At 37.4% G+C, this 15,171-nt stretch overlaps 1 long non-coding RNA gene across 1 annotated transcript; it reads left to right on the forward strand.

Moving 5' to 3' along the window:
- Positions 1 to 211: 211 nt before the first annotated feature.
- LOC125963887 (uncharacterized) lies at positions 212 to 5,003 on the forward strand. Its single transcript, XR_007476314.1, has 4 exons — positions 212 to 272; positions 491 to 546; positions 667 to 722; positions 3,993 to 5,003. It is a non-coding gene; the product is annotated as an uncharacterized LOC125963887 (long non-coding RNA).
- Positions 5,004 to 15,171: the final 10,168 nt, after the last annotated feature.

Consider the following 15,171-nt stretch of genomic DNA (forward strand, 5'->3'; position numbering starts at 1 on the left):
CGCAGGACTCCCAGGATGGGGGGTCTGATGTGGGGCTCAGAACTCTCACTCCTGTGGGAGAACGTCTACAATGTAATTATTCTCCAGTTTGTGGGTCTCCCCCTCGGGGGAATGGGACTTGACTATATTACAGGTCTTCCCCTCCAACCTGTCTCATTGTGGTTCCTTCTTTGTGTCTTTAGTTGTAGAAGATCTTTTCTTGTAGGTTCCAGTCTTTTTCATTGGTGGTTATTCTGCAAATGGTTGTGACTTTAGTGTGCCCATTAGAGGAGGTGAGTGTTTTTGATTTCAGAGTGTTTTTGATTTCTGCTCTTTCTTAGGAAATAACCAGCTCAAAATAATATTTCAAAGAGACACGTTTTGGGGTGGCAGATTCTGCTCCCTTAAGTCCTACCTTTAAAATTTTCAGAGCCTAAGGATCTAATGTGATAGATTACTCCTTATCTCTTTGAATGAGTTACTTAGTTCAGTTAAATGTGTTTTATTTCAGGAGGTGGTAATGGGGCTGCACTCTCAAAGTTAGTTCTATATTGTGTGAGAAATCAGGTATTTAATAAGGCATTTCTAAGAAAACAAAAGAGAAACAAAAGTTAATGACTGGAACAAATTATAAACCCAGTGTCTGAGTCCTGAGAGCTGCCATTTGAAAATATTTCTAAATTTCAGGGTCAAAGCATCTTGTAGAGTTTGAAATATCTCTGGTGATGTCATTGGGTGTGCAGGTAAGCTTTCTGAGTGGCTCATAGAGCAACAGGAATGAAGATTGTCTAATGATGGGCTATTCTGATCTCTCTTAAGTTTATATCAAGTTGTTCAGCTTCAGTTTGCAGGATTCCATAGACAGGGCAGCTTTTATTCTCAATGATTCCAAGTCAGAAGTGGGAGAAAAGCTGGAAATGTTAATTTCAAGAGCTATAGCCAAATATTTGAGGAGACTTGAAGAATTCAGGATCCAGTCCAGTTTGCAGAAAAACAGAACCTCAAAGACAATTAACAGAACTACAATCTGATATCCATAATTGTGTATTAAGTTTCTACTGAAACAGTTTTTTTCTCTCTAAAATCACCCTCATTTCTAACAAAGGTAGCCAAATTGAGACTAATATGTTTGCAAAATAAGGTTAGTTTCATTAAACTTGGCCTGAAAATTTACAGAAGTTCAGCAAGATAGCAAATGACCATTTAGGCCCTTTCAAATCTGCTTTGCTGCCACTTTTTATAAGGAATCTCCAGACTGAACTTTTAAATGCCTCTTGAGGCCAGGAAGCCACACCAAGAACTTGCTATCAGACTCCCCTGTAATACCTAGAGATTTGGGTGAATTCCTCTCTTCTTGAGGTCTCCAAAATATCCTGAGGTTTCTGCACCTGCCAGGAAGTGACTTCCCTTCCTCACCTGTAAGGCTGCTGGTAACCCCATGAGCAAGGTACCAGGCTGTATTTTCAAGGGGCTTTATGGCTCTTTCATAAAGTTAATCTTTGTTTCTTAAAGGTGTCTGGTCGTATCTGAGTCTATGCACATTCTCAAATACGACATTCCAGTCAAAGCTTTGGTAATATAACCTGTGTTTCTAGTTGTTTCCTCTAACAAGGAGATCAGATTTTTAGTGAAATTATGTAAATAACTCTACTGCCATGAAAATGAGAATATTCATGAAGAGCTTCCAAATTCTGGAGGGATCAGGTAGAGAGAAAAAGATAAATGTTTCCATTCTGCTTACAAATGTATAATTTACCAAATTGCTGTAAATCATAGTTAGCTTAAGAGGAAAGGTTTCCTTATATCTGGAACACAAAGATTAAAAGCCAGTAATATTACGGACAAAAATTCATAAAAATTATAATCATATTCATCAGCTCATTCAGTCCTATGTAACTAATTCTTGTTGATCTTGATCTTCTGTTAGGAGTTTTATGAAGCCATCATGTTCTCCACTGGGGTTCTTTAATTTCTTACCCAGTTCAGTGGTATGATCTAAAAATTATCAGAGGCCTGTATTTCAAAAAGTCCTATGAATCTTCTTGAAGAGGAAGCATTTTTGCAAAACCATTAGAGCAAAATAATAGCTCTCTGTAAATGACAAAAGACTTAAGATGACATGGTTAAAGATCTGAATACAAAGCAGTTGACAGGAAATTTGGTTATTTCTGTGGCACACATTTTAAGAAAATAACTAGAATTATGACTGAAAACATTATACCAGAACATATCTGAATTTTAGGAATTTCCTATAATTTCTAGAAGTTTATATTAGTAACATTTACCCATACAATATAACTAAAGAAATTTATCATTACTCATTTGACAATGCTTCCCATGTAATTTAACATACATATTAAACCTAATTAGTTAACATATCTTTAATAAGGAGAGAAAATAAATCTCTTGAAGTGTTTCGGGGACCTTCTAGAAAACACCAAAATTATTTCCACATCAGTAATACTTCATTTAGTATTTGTTTTGGGGGAAGTTTGTCAAATATATCAAGGTTTTAAAACACTTGGTCAAGGAGGATCATAGGTCACTGTGAATCAACACTTAGTTATCCACCCAACCAAAGTGACAAATGATTTCAAAAGCAAATATAGAAAGTTACAACAGATTACTTAAAAGGTAAAGAAACTTATACACTCTGTTATCAAAGGCAAATCAGTAGTTCAAGAAAACTTTGTCCTCTCAACAGAGAAAACCAAATTCTGGCTTCTCACTGCCTTGCTTTTGCTATTAAAATTCATTCACTCAATTAAATTCATTCCAATCTTTGCCAGCTTGACCATGCATAACTCTTTTCTCAATGTTCCTTTTCTACAAACCTTTTATCGCTCCCTTTTTTAAAACTCATTTTAGGACAAAAGTATTTTCTTTTAACAAAATGCATTTCCATTCTTTATTTTTAATATTAATTTTAGTAATTTTAATTACATACATCAATTAGAATTCTTAATCAGAATTCTTAATCCTTAGAAACATTAATTTCTAGTGAAAACTAAGGCATAAGCAATTGTAAACTATTACACCAGTATTTTTTGACTGACAAACTTTATGAATACATATCATAATTTCTAAAAACATACATTTCCTCATAGCACATTTTTTTTCAATGTGGTAAAAGACATATTTCTAATAAACCTAAATATCTTTAGTTTTTCTGTAACAGGAAGACAAAAGTAGGTAAACTTAGACTTGTTTAGCAATTAGTGTTTCAGTATTTTATCTTACTTGGAAATGATCTAGACATTCAATGAATTCCCATCATTTAACTTAACTTAGCAAAACTGTAAAGGTTTAAATTACCAAAATATTTTGGAAGGTATTTTTAAGTCTTAGCCCACTTACATCTATCTAAATCATTTGTTACCGAAAAGTATGTTTAGATTACCCATGAAAACTTCATGAGACATTAGACAAACTGAGCCATCATCCCAAGCTATTTTTCTTGCTGAAAAATTTTGTTACTGAGATAACATGAACTTATTTGACTTCCAGTAAACCTAGTGATGCCAAAAACTTGGCCTCTGTGCACTGGTGCCAAATCAAATCTCGGAGACAGAGTTTTGGGTGAAGTAGAAAAGAATAGCTTTATTGCTTTGCCAGGCAAAGAGGGACACAGCAGGCTCATGCCCTCAAAAACTGTGTGTCCCAACCCTGTGGGATTTGGTGAGGAGTTTTCTAGCAATGGTTCAAGGGTGGGGTTGCTGATAAGGATCAGGATGTGTGCAGGGCCTGCATTCCTATAATCTGGCCTCAGACAGTCTCCTGATGAGCTTCTGTGGTTCTCAGGGTTATCAAACTGTGACCTTATCTCTGGAATGAAGAATGCTTCCTCAAGTGGTTAACATCTTCCATTTGTTGGGGGTTTTATTTCTGCAGAAAAGCTCAAAGATATTGTTATGGTATGCCTTGAGGCAGAACCAGGACCCTGCCCCAAGGCTGCACTATTGTTTCTTGACTGCTCCTCCCTTGTCTCTTCATCCCCTCCCTTCCCTGATCAGCACATGTTTGAATCTGCCCTTTGCAACTCAGGAAAGGTCATGGAGGCTACAAACAAGAAATGGGGGACACAGTCTGTGCCCAGGAGCCCCACAGGGTCCCGCTCAGTTTCACTAGATACAATAAAGGAATTTTACTTAATGTTGATAACTCTAAAGACATATCTATATTAATTAAGCCAATAAACATAAACTAGCTTTAATACTGAATATTTTCCCAGATCAAGAATTTCAAGCTACAGATTGCCAACAAACACATGAAAGAATGCTCAACATCATTAATCATTAGAGAAATGCAAATCAAAACTACAATGAGATATCATCTCACACTGGTCAGAATGGCCATCATCAAAAAATCTAGAAACAATAAATGCTGGAGAGGGTGTGGAGAAAAGGGAACACTCTTGCACTGCTGGTGGGAATGTGAATTGGTACAGCCACTATGGAGAACAGTATGGAGGTTCCTTAAAAAACTACAAATAGAACTACCATATGACCCAGCAATCCCACCACTGGGCATATACCCTGAGAAAACCATAATTCAAGAAGAGTCATGTACCAAAATGTTCATTGCAGCTCTATTTACAATAGCCAGGACATGGAAGCAACCTAAGTGTCCATCATCGGATGAATGGATAAAGAAGATGTGGCACATATATACAATGGAATATTACTCAGCCATAAAAAGAAACAAAATTGAGTTATTTGTAGTGAGGTGGATGGACCTAGAGTCTGTCATACAGAATGAAGTAAGTCAGAAAGAGAAAGACAAATACCGGATGCTAACACATATATATGGAATCTAAGAAAAAAAAAAGTCGTGAAGAACCTAGGGGTAAGACGGGAATAAAGACACAGACCTACTAGAGAATGGACTTGAGGATATGGGGAGGGGGAAGGGTAAGCTGTGACAAAGTGAGAGAGTGGCATGGACATATATACACTACCAAATGTAAAATAGATAGCTAGTGGGAAGCAGCTGCATAGCACAGGGAGATCAGCTCGGTGCTTTGTGACCACCTAGAGGGGTGGGATAGGGAGGGTGGGAGGGAGGGAGATGCAAGAGGGAAGAGATATGGGAACATATGTATATGTATAACTGATTCACTTTGTTATAAAGCAGAAACTAACACACCATTGTAAAGCAATTATACTCCAATAAAGATGTAAAAAAAATAAAAATGAGAGAACACTGCACTCCTATCAGAATGGCTAAAAATAAAAAGATTGACGATATCAAAAAAAAAAAAAAAAAAGGGCTTCCCTGGTGGCACAGTGGTTGAGAGTCTACCTGCCAATGCAGGGGACATGGGTTCGTGCCCCGGTCCGGGAAGATCCCACATGCCGCAGAGCAGCTAGGCCCGTGAGCCATGGCCACTGAGCCTGCACATCCGGAGCCTGCACTCCACAACGGGAGAGGCCACAACAGTGAGAGGCCCGTGTACCGCAAAAAAAAAAAAGAAAAGAATTTCAAGCTGAAAATTATTTGGTTTAGTTTCTATTATATATTTCTGAGTATTTATATATGTGCTTAATTTTCTTTAAGCTAACTAAATAGAGCTCTTTTACAAATTAATTTTGGCAATACCACTTAAAGGTAGAAAATACCACATATCTATAACACATATATTTATAGACACATACAAATACAAACAGAAACCTCATAGCTCCCATTCTAAAATTTAAGCCATGGATCAGGTATGATCATTTAAAACCCACCATTCACAAAAGAAATTGGATTCAAACTGGGTTCCCAGCAGATAAAATAAATCAAGGTCAGCTTTTCAGATGGCCAAACCCTTTTTACTAATATTTGTGGAGAAGACACTTAAGATTTATATTTGTCCTTAACAAGTCGGGTTTCAATGACCTTTTCCCCTTTTGTTTTTTCTTTTAAATAAGAGGAAACTCCTGAAATGTGCCTTTTAAATTGATGGCCTAGATAAGAGTTCCTGGAGTAGACCCTGTAGAATATTTGCATCTCAAAGGCAAAGGGAGGGAAATACAAGTTCCTTCTAAAAGGATTTTTGTTCCCTTATAGCCAGATTTTTCTTCTTAATACAAGACTTTTAAGATAAATACGGGAGATTTGGGGAGTGGTTAAAAAAAAAAAAAAAAAAAGATTGGTGGGCTTTGAATTGTTTCTGGAGCCACCAATCTGGTCCTGTAAGACAATTTGTAAAGACAAAGAAAGCCTGTTTTTAATTCCCCAAAGATTAGGTTGCCACCTAAATGAAATCAAAGGATTGCCAAACTCATCTACGTATGCTCTTATGGTTTTCTTTCCCTCTTGATACATTTAGCTTGGGGAAAAAGGCCTTAGAAAATTCCTAGCAGACTCCTAATATCAGCTATGTTCATAAGTTCAGTCAGATCATATGGCATCTCAGTTTATTTTCGTATCTATCTACTATCTCAGCAGGACATCCATTTACAAAAACATTTGAGGATCCTCCCTGAGTTTAAGAAATTATTTTTTTAATTTAATTTAGACTAATTTAAAATTTTTAAATTTGTATTTTATATCAGAGCATAGTTGATTAACAGTGTTGTGTTAGTTTCAGGTGTACAACAGGGTGATTCAGTTATACATGTATCTATTCTTTTTCACATTCTTTTCTCATTTAGGTACAGAATGTTGAGCAGCGTTCCCTGTGCTATACAGTAGGTTCTTATCTAGCAGTGTGTACTTGTCAGTCCCAAACTCCCAATGTAGCCCTACCCTGAACTCTTCCCCCCACTAACCATAAATTCATTCTCTAAGTCTGTGAGTTTGTTTTGTAAATAAGCTCATTTGTATCATTTTTTCTTTTTATTAGATTCCACATATAAGCAGTATCGCATAATATTTGTCTTTCTCTGACTCTTCTCTTAGTATGATAATCTCCAGGTCCATCCATGTTGCTACAAATGGCATTATTTCATTCCTGTTAATGGCTGAGTAATATTCCATTGTATATGTGTACCACATCTTCTTTATCCATTCATCTGTTGATGGACATTTAGGTTGCTTCCATGTCTTGGCTATTGTAAACAGTGCTTCAGTGAACATTGGGGTGGGGGCCTGTATCCTTTCAAACCATGGTTTTCTCTGGTTATATGCCCAGGAGTGGGATTGTTGGATCATCTGGTAGCTCTATTTTTAGTTTCCTAAGGAACCTTCATACAGTTCGCCATAGTGGCTGTACCAATTTACATTCCCACCAACAGTGTAGGATGGTTTCTTTTTCTCCACACCCTTTCCAGCATTTACTTTTAGTAGATTTTTTTGATGATGGCCATTCTGACTGGTGTAAGGTGATATCTAATTGTAGTTTTGATTGGCATTTCTCTAATAATTAGTGATGTTGAGCATCTTTTCATGTGCCTCTTGGCCATCTGTATGTCTTCTTTGAAGAAATGTCTATTTAGATCTTCTGCCCATTTTTTGATTAGGTGGTTTGTTTTTTTGATATTGAGCTGCATGTGTTATTTGTAAATTCTGGAGGCTAATCCCTTGGTCAGTCACATCGTTTGCAAATATTTTTTTCCCATTCTCTGGGTTGTCTTTTCGTTTTGTTTATGGTTTCCTTTGCTATGCAAAAGCTTTTGAGTTCAGTTAGGTCCCATTTGTTTATTTTTGTTTTTATTTTCATTACTCTAGGAGACAGCTTGGAAAAGATATTGCTGCGATAAATGTCAGAGTGTTCTGCCTATGTTTTCCTCTAAGAGTTTTATAGTATCTGGTCTTACATTTACGTCTTTAATCCATTTTGTGTTTATTTTTATGTATGGTGTTAAGAAATGTTCTAATTTCATTTTTTTACATGTAGCTGTCCAGTTTTCTAAGGACCATTTATTGAACAGACTGTTTTTCCCCCATTGCATAGTCTTGCCTCCTTTGTCATAGATTAGGTGACCACAGGTGCATGGGTTTATCTCTGGGCTTTCTATCCTGTTCCATTGATCTATATTTCTGTTTTTGTGCCAGTACCATACTGTTTTGATGACTGTAGCTTTGTAGTATAGTCTGAAGCCCAGGGGCCCGATTCCTCCAGCTTTGTTTTTCTTTCTCAAGATTACTTTGGCTATTCCGGGTCTTTTGTGTTTCCATACAAATTATAATTTTTTGTTCTAGTTCTGTGAAAAATGCCATTGGTAATTTGACAGGGATTGCATTGAATCTGTAGATTGCTTTGGAAAGCATAGTCTTTTAGAAAATACTGATTCTTTCAATCCACGAACATGGTATATCCCTCCATCCATTTGTGTCATCTCCAGTTTCTTCCATCAGCTTCTTATAGTTTTCAGAGTAGAGGTCTTTTGTCTCCCTAGGTAGGTTTATTCCTAGGTATTCTTTTGGATAGTATAGTCATTTTCACAATATTGATTTTTCTAATCCAAGAACATGGTATATCTCTCCATCTATTTTTGTCATCTTTTATTTCTTTCATCAATATCTTATAGTTTTCTGAGTGCACGTCTTTTGCCTCCTTAGGTAGGTTTATTTTTAGGCATTTTATTCTTTTTGATGCAGTGGTAAATGGGATTGTTTCCTTAATTTCTGTTTCTGATCTTTCATTGTTAGTGTATAGGAATGCAAGGGATTTCTGTGTATTAATTTTTGTCCTTAAACTTTACCATATTCATTGATGAGCTCTAGTAGTTTTCTGGTAGCATCTTTAGGATTTTCTATGTATAGTATCGTCATATCTGCAAACACTGACAGTTTTACTCTTCTTTTCCAATTTGAATTTCATTTTTTTTTCTTTTTCTTCTCTGATTGCCAAGGCTAGGACTTCCAAAACTATGTTGAATAAAAGTGGTGAAAGTGGACATCCTTGTCTTATTCCTGATCTTAGAGGAAATGCTTTCAGCTTTACACCATTGAGTATGATTTTAGCTGTAGGTTTGTCATATATGGCCTTTATTATGTTGAGGTATGTTCCCTCTATTGCCACTTGCTGGAGAGTTCTTATCATAAATCAGTGTTGAATTTTGTCAAAAGCCTTTTCTGCTTCTATTGTGATAATCATATGGCTTTTATTCTTCAATTTGTTGATGTGGTGTATTGCACTGATTGATTTGTGTATATTGAAGAATACTTGCATCCCTGGGATAAATCCCACTTGATCATGGTATATGATCCTTTTAATATATTGCTGGATTCAGATTGCTAGTATTTTGTTGAGGATTTTTGCATTTATGTTCCTCAGTGATATTGGCCTATAATTTTCTTTTTTTGTGGTATCTTTGTCTGTTTTTGGTATCAGGATGATGGTGGCCTCATAGAATGAGTTTGGGAGTATCCCTTTCTCTGCAATTTTTTAGAATAGTTTCAGCAGTATAGGTGTTAACTCTTCTCTAAGTGTTTGATAGAATTTGCCTGTGAAGCCATCTAGTCCTGCACATTTCTTTGCTGGTAGTTTTTTAATCACAGTTTCACTTTTAGTACTTTGATCTGTTCATTTTTCTATTTCTTCTTGGTTCCCTCTTGGGAGATTGTACCTTTCTAGAATTTGTCCAGTTCTTCCAGGTTTGTCCATTTTATTGCGTATAGTTGCTTGTAATAGTCTCTTAGGATCTTCTATAATTCTGTGTTGTATATTGTAACTTCTCCTTTATTTCTAATTTTATAGATTTGATCCCTGTCCCTTTTATTCTTGATGAGTCTGGCTAAAGTTTTATCAATTTTGTTTATCTTTTCCATGAAACAGCTTTTAGTTTCATTGATCTTTTCTATCTTTTAATTTGTTACTATTTCATTTATTTTTCCTCTGATCTTTATGATTTCTTTCCTTTTACTAACTTTGGGTTTTGTTTGTTCTTTTCCTCTAACTGCTTTAGGTGTAAGGTTAAGTTGTTTATTTGTGATTCTTGTTTCCTGTGATAAGATTGTATTGTTATAAACTTCCCTCTTAGAGCTGCTTTTGCTGCATCCCATAGGTTTTGGGTCATCATGCTTTCATTTTCATTTGTCTCTAGGTATTTATTGATCGCCTCTTTGATTTCTTAAGAAATCTGTTGGTTGTTAGTACCATATTGTTTAGCCTCCATGTGTTTGTGTTTTTTTGCAGTTTTTTTTTCTTGTAGTTGATTTCTAATCTCATAGTGTTGTGGTTGGAAAAGATGCTTGATATGATTTCAATTTTCTTAAATTTACTGAGGGTTGCTATGTGGTCAGTCTTGGAGAATGTTCCATGTACACTTGAGAAGAATATGTATTCTGCTGCTTTTGGAAGGAGTGCTCATAAATATCAATTAAGTCCATCTGGTCAAATGTGTTATTTAAGGCCTGTATTTCCTTATTGATCTTCTATCTGGATGATCTGTCCATTGATGAAAGTGGGGTGTTAAAGTTCCCCACTATTATTCAATTGCTGTTGATTTCTCCTTTTATGGCTGTTAGTATTTGCTTTATATATTAGGGTGCTCCAGTGTTCAGTGCATATATATTTACAATTGTTATATCTTTTTCTTGGATTGTTCCCTTGATCCTTATGTAGTGTCCTTCTTTGTTCTTGTAACATTCTTTATTTTAAAATCTATTTTCTCTGATGTGAGTATTGCTATTCCAGTTTTCTTTTGATTTCCATTTGCATGGAATACCTTTTTCCATCCCCTCACTTTCAGTCTGTATGTATCCCTACACTGAAGTGGGTCTCTTCTAGACAGTATGTATAGGTGTCTTATTTTTGTATCCATTCAGCCAGTCACTGTCTTTTTTTGAAGCATTTAATCCATTTACATTTAAGGTAGTTATCAATATGTATGTTCCCATTGTCATTTTCTTAATTGCGTTTTATTTGCTTATGAAGGTCTTTTTTTCTTCCCTTCCTCTTTTGTTCTTTTCCCTTGCGAGTTGATGACTAATTTTAGTGTTGTGTTTGTATTCCGTTTTCTTTTTTGTGTTTGTATGTATTGTAAATTTTCAGTTTGCAGTTACCATGAGGTTTTGATATATCATTCTATATATAAAAAGTTGTTTTAATTGCTGATCTTTTAATTTCAAGTGCATTTCCAATAACCTGCATTTGTACTCTCCTCTTCTCACAGTTGCTGGTTTTGATATCATATTTGTGTGCAGATGATTTCCTACCTTTATGTTTGCCTTTACAGGTGAGCTTTTCCATTTGTAATTTCCTTGTTTCTAGTAGTGGCCTTTTCTTTTCCTCCTAGAGAAGTTCCTTTAGCATTTGTTGTAAAACTGGTCTGGTGGTGCTGAATTCTCTTAGCTTTTGCTTGTCTGTAAAGCTTTTGACTTCTCTGTCGAATTTCAGTGAGAGCCTTGCTGCATAGAGTATTCTTGGTCGTAGTTTCTTCCCTTTCATCACTTTAAATATATTGTGCCACTCCCTTCTGGCCTGCAGAGTTTCTGCTGAAAAATCAGCTGATAACCTTATGGGAATTCCCTTGCATATCATTTGTTGCTTTCCCCTTGTTGCTTTTAACATTTTTTCTTTGTCTTTAATTTTTGTCAGTTTGATTACTATGTGTCTCAGCATGTTCCTCCTTGGGTTTATTCTTACTGGGACTCTGCACTTCCTGGAGTTGGGTGACTGTTTTCCTTTCCCATGTTAGGGAAGTTTTCAGCTATTAGCTTTTGAAATATTTTCTCAGGTCCTTTCTCTCACTCTCTTCTCTTTCTGGAAGTCCTATTATGCGAATGTTTGTGCATTTAATGTTGTTCCCAAAGTCTCTTAGACTGTCTTCATTATTTTTTCATTCTTCTGTTTCTCAGCAGTGATTTCCACCATTCTGTGTTCCAGCTCACTTATCCATTCCTCTGCCTCAGTTACTCTGCTATTGATTCCTTCTAGTGTATTTTTTATTTCAGTTATTTATTGTTCATCTCTGTTTGTTTGTTCTTTAAAGCTTCTACGTCTTTGTTTAACATTTCTTTCATCTTCTCGATCTGTGCCTTCATTCTTTATAAATTTATTATTTTATTTTTGGCTGTGTTGGGTCTTCATTGCTGTGTGCAGGCTTTCTCTAGTTGCAGCGAGCGGGGCCTACTCTTCATTGTGGTACGCAGGCTTCTCATTGCAGTGGCTTCTCTTGTTGCAGAGCACGGGCTCTAGGCATGGCGGCTTCAGTAGTTGTGGCATGCAGGCTCAGTAGTTGTGGCTCACGGGCTCTAGCGTGCAGGCTCAGTAGTTGTGGCGCAGGGGCTTAGGTGCTCCGTGGCATGTGGGATCTTCCCTGACCAGAGCTTGAACCTGTGTCCCCTGCACTGGCCGGCGGATTCTTAACCACTGCACCAGCAGGGAAGCCCTGTGCCTTCATTCTTTTTCCAAGATCTTGGATCATCTTTACTATCATTACTCTGAATTCATTTTTTCAGTAGGTTGCCTATCTCCACCTCACTTAGTTGTTCTTCTGGGGTTTTATCTATTTCCTTCATCTCAGGCATATTCCTCTGCTATCTCATTCTGTCTGACTTTCTGTGAGTGTGTTTTCCATTCTTCAGGCTGCAGAGTTGTAGTTTTTCTTGCTTCTGCTCTCTGCCCTCTCATGGATGAGGCTAAGCAGCTTGTGCAGGCTTACTGGTAGGAGGGTCTGGTTCCTGCCCAGTGGTGGATGGAGCTGGGTCTTGTCCCTCTGGTTGGCAGGGCCATGCTTAGGAAGACTTTATACAGCCTGTCTGCTGATGGTAGGGGCTGTGTTCCTGTCCTGTTGGTTGTTTGGCCTGAGGTGTCCCAGCACTGGAACCCACAGGCTGTTGGGTGGAGCTGGGTCTTGGGGAGGAAATATCAGCCTTCAGGAAGGCTCACATCAATGAGTAATTACCAGAACTGCTGCTGCCAGTGTCTTTGTCCCTGCAGTGAGCCACAGGTGCACCCCACCTCCACAGGAGACCCTCCACTACTAGCAGGTATGTCTGTCCCAGGCCCTTATGATGTCACTGCTTTTTTCCCTGGGTCCTGTTACACACAAGACCTTGTGTGCACCCTTCAAAAGTGGAGTTTCTGTTTCCCCCAGTCCTGTGGAATTCCTGCAATCAAACCCTGCTGGTCTTCAAAGCCAGATTCTCTGGGGGCTCCTTCTCCATTTCCAGGCCCCCAGTCTGAGAAGCCTGACATGGGGCTCAGGACTTTCACTCCTGTGGGAGTACTTCTGTGGTGTAATTATTTTCCAGTTTGTGTGTCGCCCACCCGGCAGGTATGGGATTTGGTTTTATCAGAATTGTGCCCCTCCTACAATCTCATTTTGGCTTGCTTCTTTGTCTTTGGATGTAGGATATCTTTCTTGGTGGGTTCCAGCATTTTCTGTGTTGTTGTTGTTGATGGTTGTTCATCAGTTAGCTGTGTTTTTGGTGTTTTTGTAAGGAGGGGTGAGCTCACATCCTTCTACTCTGCTATCTTGCTGGCAAAATCCAAGAAAAATTTTAATTATCATGGTTGATTTGGCCTTCAACCTGAATAGGATTGGTTATAGCCTCAGGTGATCCCATTTCCAAAGGCAATGGTTTAATAATCTCTTCAGAATGGAAAGGCAATTCAGACAGAGGATTACTAGAATGGGTACCCAAATGAAGGAGGATAGAGTAGAGCAGTAGGAGTTACATTAGTCTTACAGTGTTTTGTCTTAGGTACCTTTTATATTTTTAATTCTTCATAAGCTTTCCCAACAGATCCTTCAGTGAAGCTATTTTGGAAGTTAAAAGCTGTTTTGTGCTTCTGCCTACCAATTAAAATAGGTGCAATTGTTTAGGATGAGAGTTCTCTCAAAATTTGCCAATTTAGACATTTGTCCAATTCAAAGGATCCATCATCTGGGTATTGACAAATAGGATCTTATAGCACTCAAATGAGTAAGGTGCCAGAAGGCAAGAGAGTGGAAAGGATGCAGCCCTCACAAGATCCAGAAAGTTCACTCCCAGTGATAGTCTAAGAAAGTAAAGGCCTTCATTGAATGGGCAGAAGCAATGAAGGTTGAGATGAAAAAGTCCCTTAAGGACTGGGCCCCTTATGACAAACTGCCCTGAGTTTGGGTTTCTTACAGCCAAACTAAGACCTAAGGGGGATGTGCTGTGAGGATGGGGCTTGTGTGTTGCTTTACAGAGTACCTTATTGCACGGAAATTTTCTTGAGGTTGGTGGGTGATCTAGTGTGATCTAACCTGTTCTGTGACCAAGTTATCCTTTCATGGGTGCCTTTTTGAGGTGGCAAGTGCCCTAATGGCCGTTAAATGCTATATCTATGCCCACCAATAGTGCTACTGTGGCTTCCAACATATCCCTTAGGAATAGCTTTTACCTCATGTTATATTAACCCACAGCAAACTGGTCTGCTAAGGCCCACAAACTCACCAGTCTGTGGGGCTGGCTCAGACACAGCAGGCTTTTAAGACCTGTGCCTGAATCTTACCCTATGGAATTTCCTTCTATGACAAATGACACAATAGAGACAAGGAAAAATAATAACCATCTCTGGGAGGTAAAGGATCAACAAACCAAGAGCACTCTACTGAATTTCCCAAGAGTTGCTTAGTCCAGGAGCTAGCCCTACAAATATTTTCTCCTGCCAATCTAAATTTAGAAAAGGGAGAAAGGACTCTTACTCGTTTCCAACATACCTTGCAGGCACAGATCCCAGAGACAGACATGGTAAGAATTCTCACTTTCTGCTTTTGTCAGATGTCCCTGGATCTCTTAACTGCAGCAGCCTTGGGGCAAGTAGTGTCCAGCCAGTAAAGTTGCATCCCGTTTTCATCGCCAGTTGTAGGGGAGGAAGCAATTTTCCTCTATCCTTCTATGTTCTCCTGGCTGGTCTAAGGATTAAATGACATGAGACAGGAGAAAATCAAATAAAATTTAATAATGTGTACCTGAGAGAGACATAGAAAAACTAAGTAACCAACATCTTTTTTTTATTTTTTAGGAGAATCAAATATGTTACCTTTCTTATTATTTTGTTTACTTTTTAAACCAAATTGTTTAAGTGATTTTTTTCTTTAGTTTTTTTAGTATTTAAAATATTTTTCTTTAAATTTTTGAAGAACATATTTAAAACAGGTTATTACTTAAGAGGGTTAAGTGTTTAGAATAGTTCCTGCCAAATAATAAATGCTCAATAAATGATCGCTATTTTAACTACCTATTACCTATTCTATTTGCAACTTATACAATTAAAAAATTAAATTGTTTTAATTCTTTTCCTCTCCCAACACTCCCTCCATATTTTTTTTTTTTTTTTTTTTT

This window comes from Orcinus orca, chromosome 3 (genome assembly GCF_937001465.1).
Source record: "Orcinus orca chromosome 3, mOrcOrc1.1, whole genome shotgun sequence".
In the NCBI taxonomy this organism is placed as follows: Eukaryota; Metazoa; Chordata; class Mammalia; order Artiodactyla; family Delphinidae; genus Orcinus; species Orcinus orca.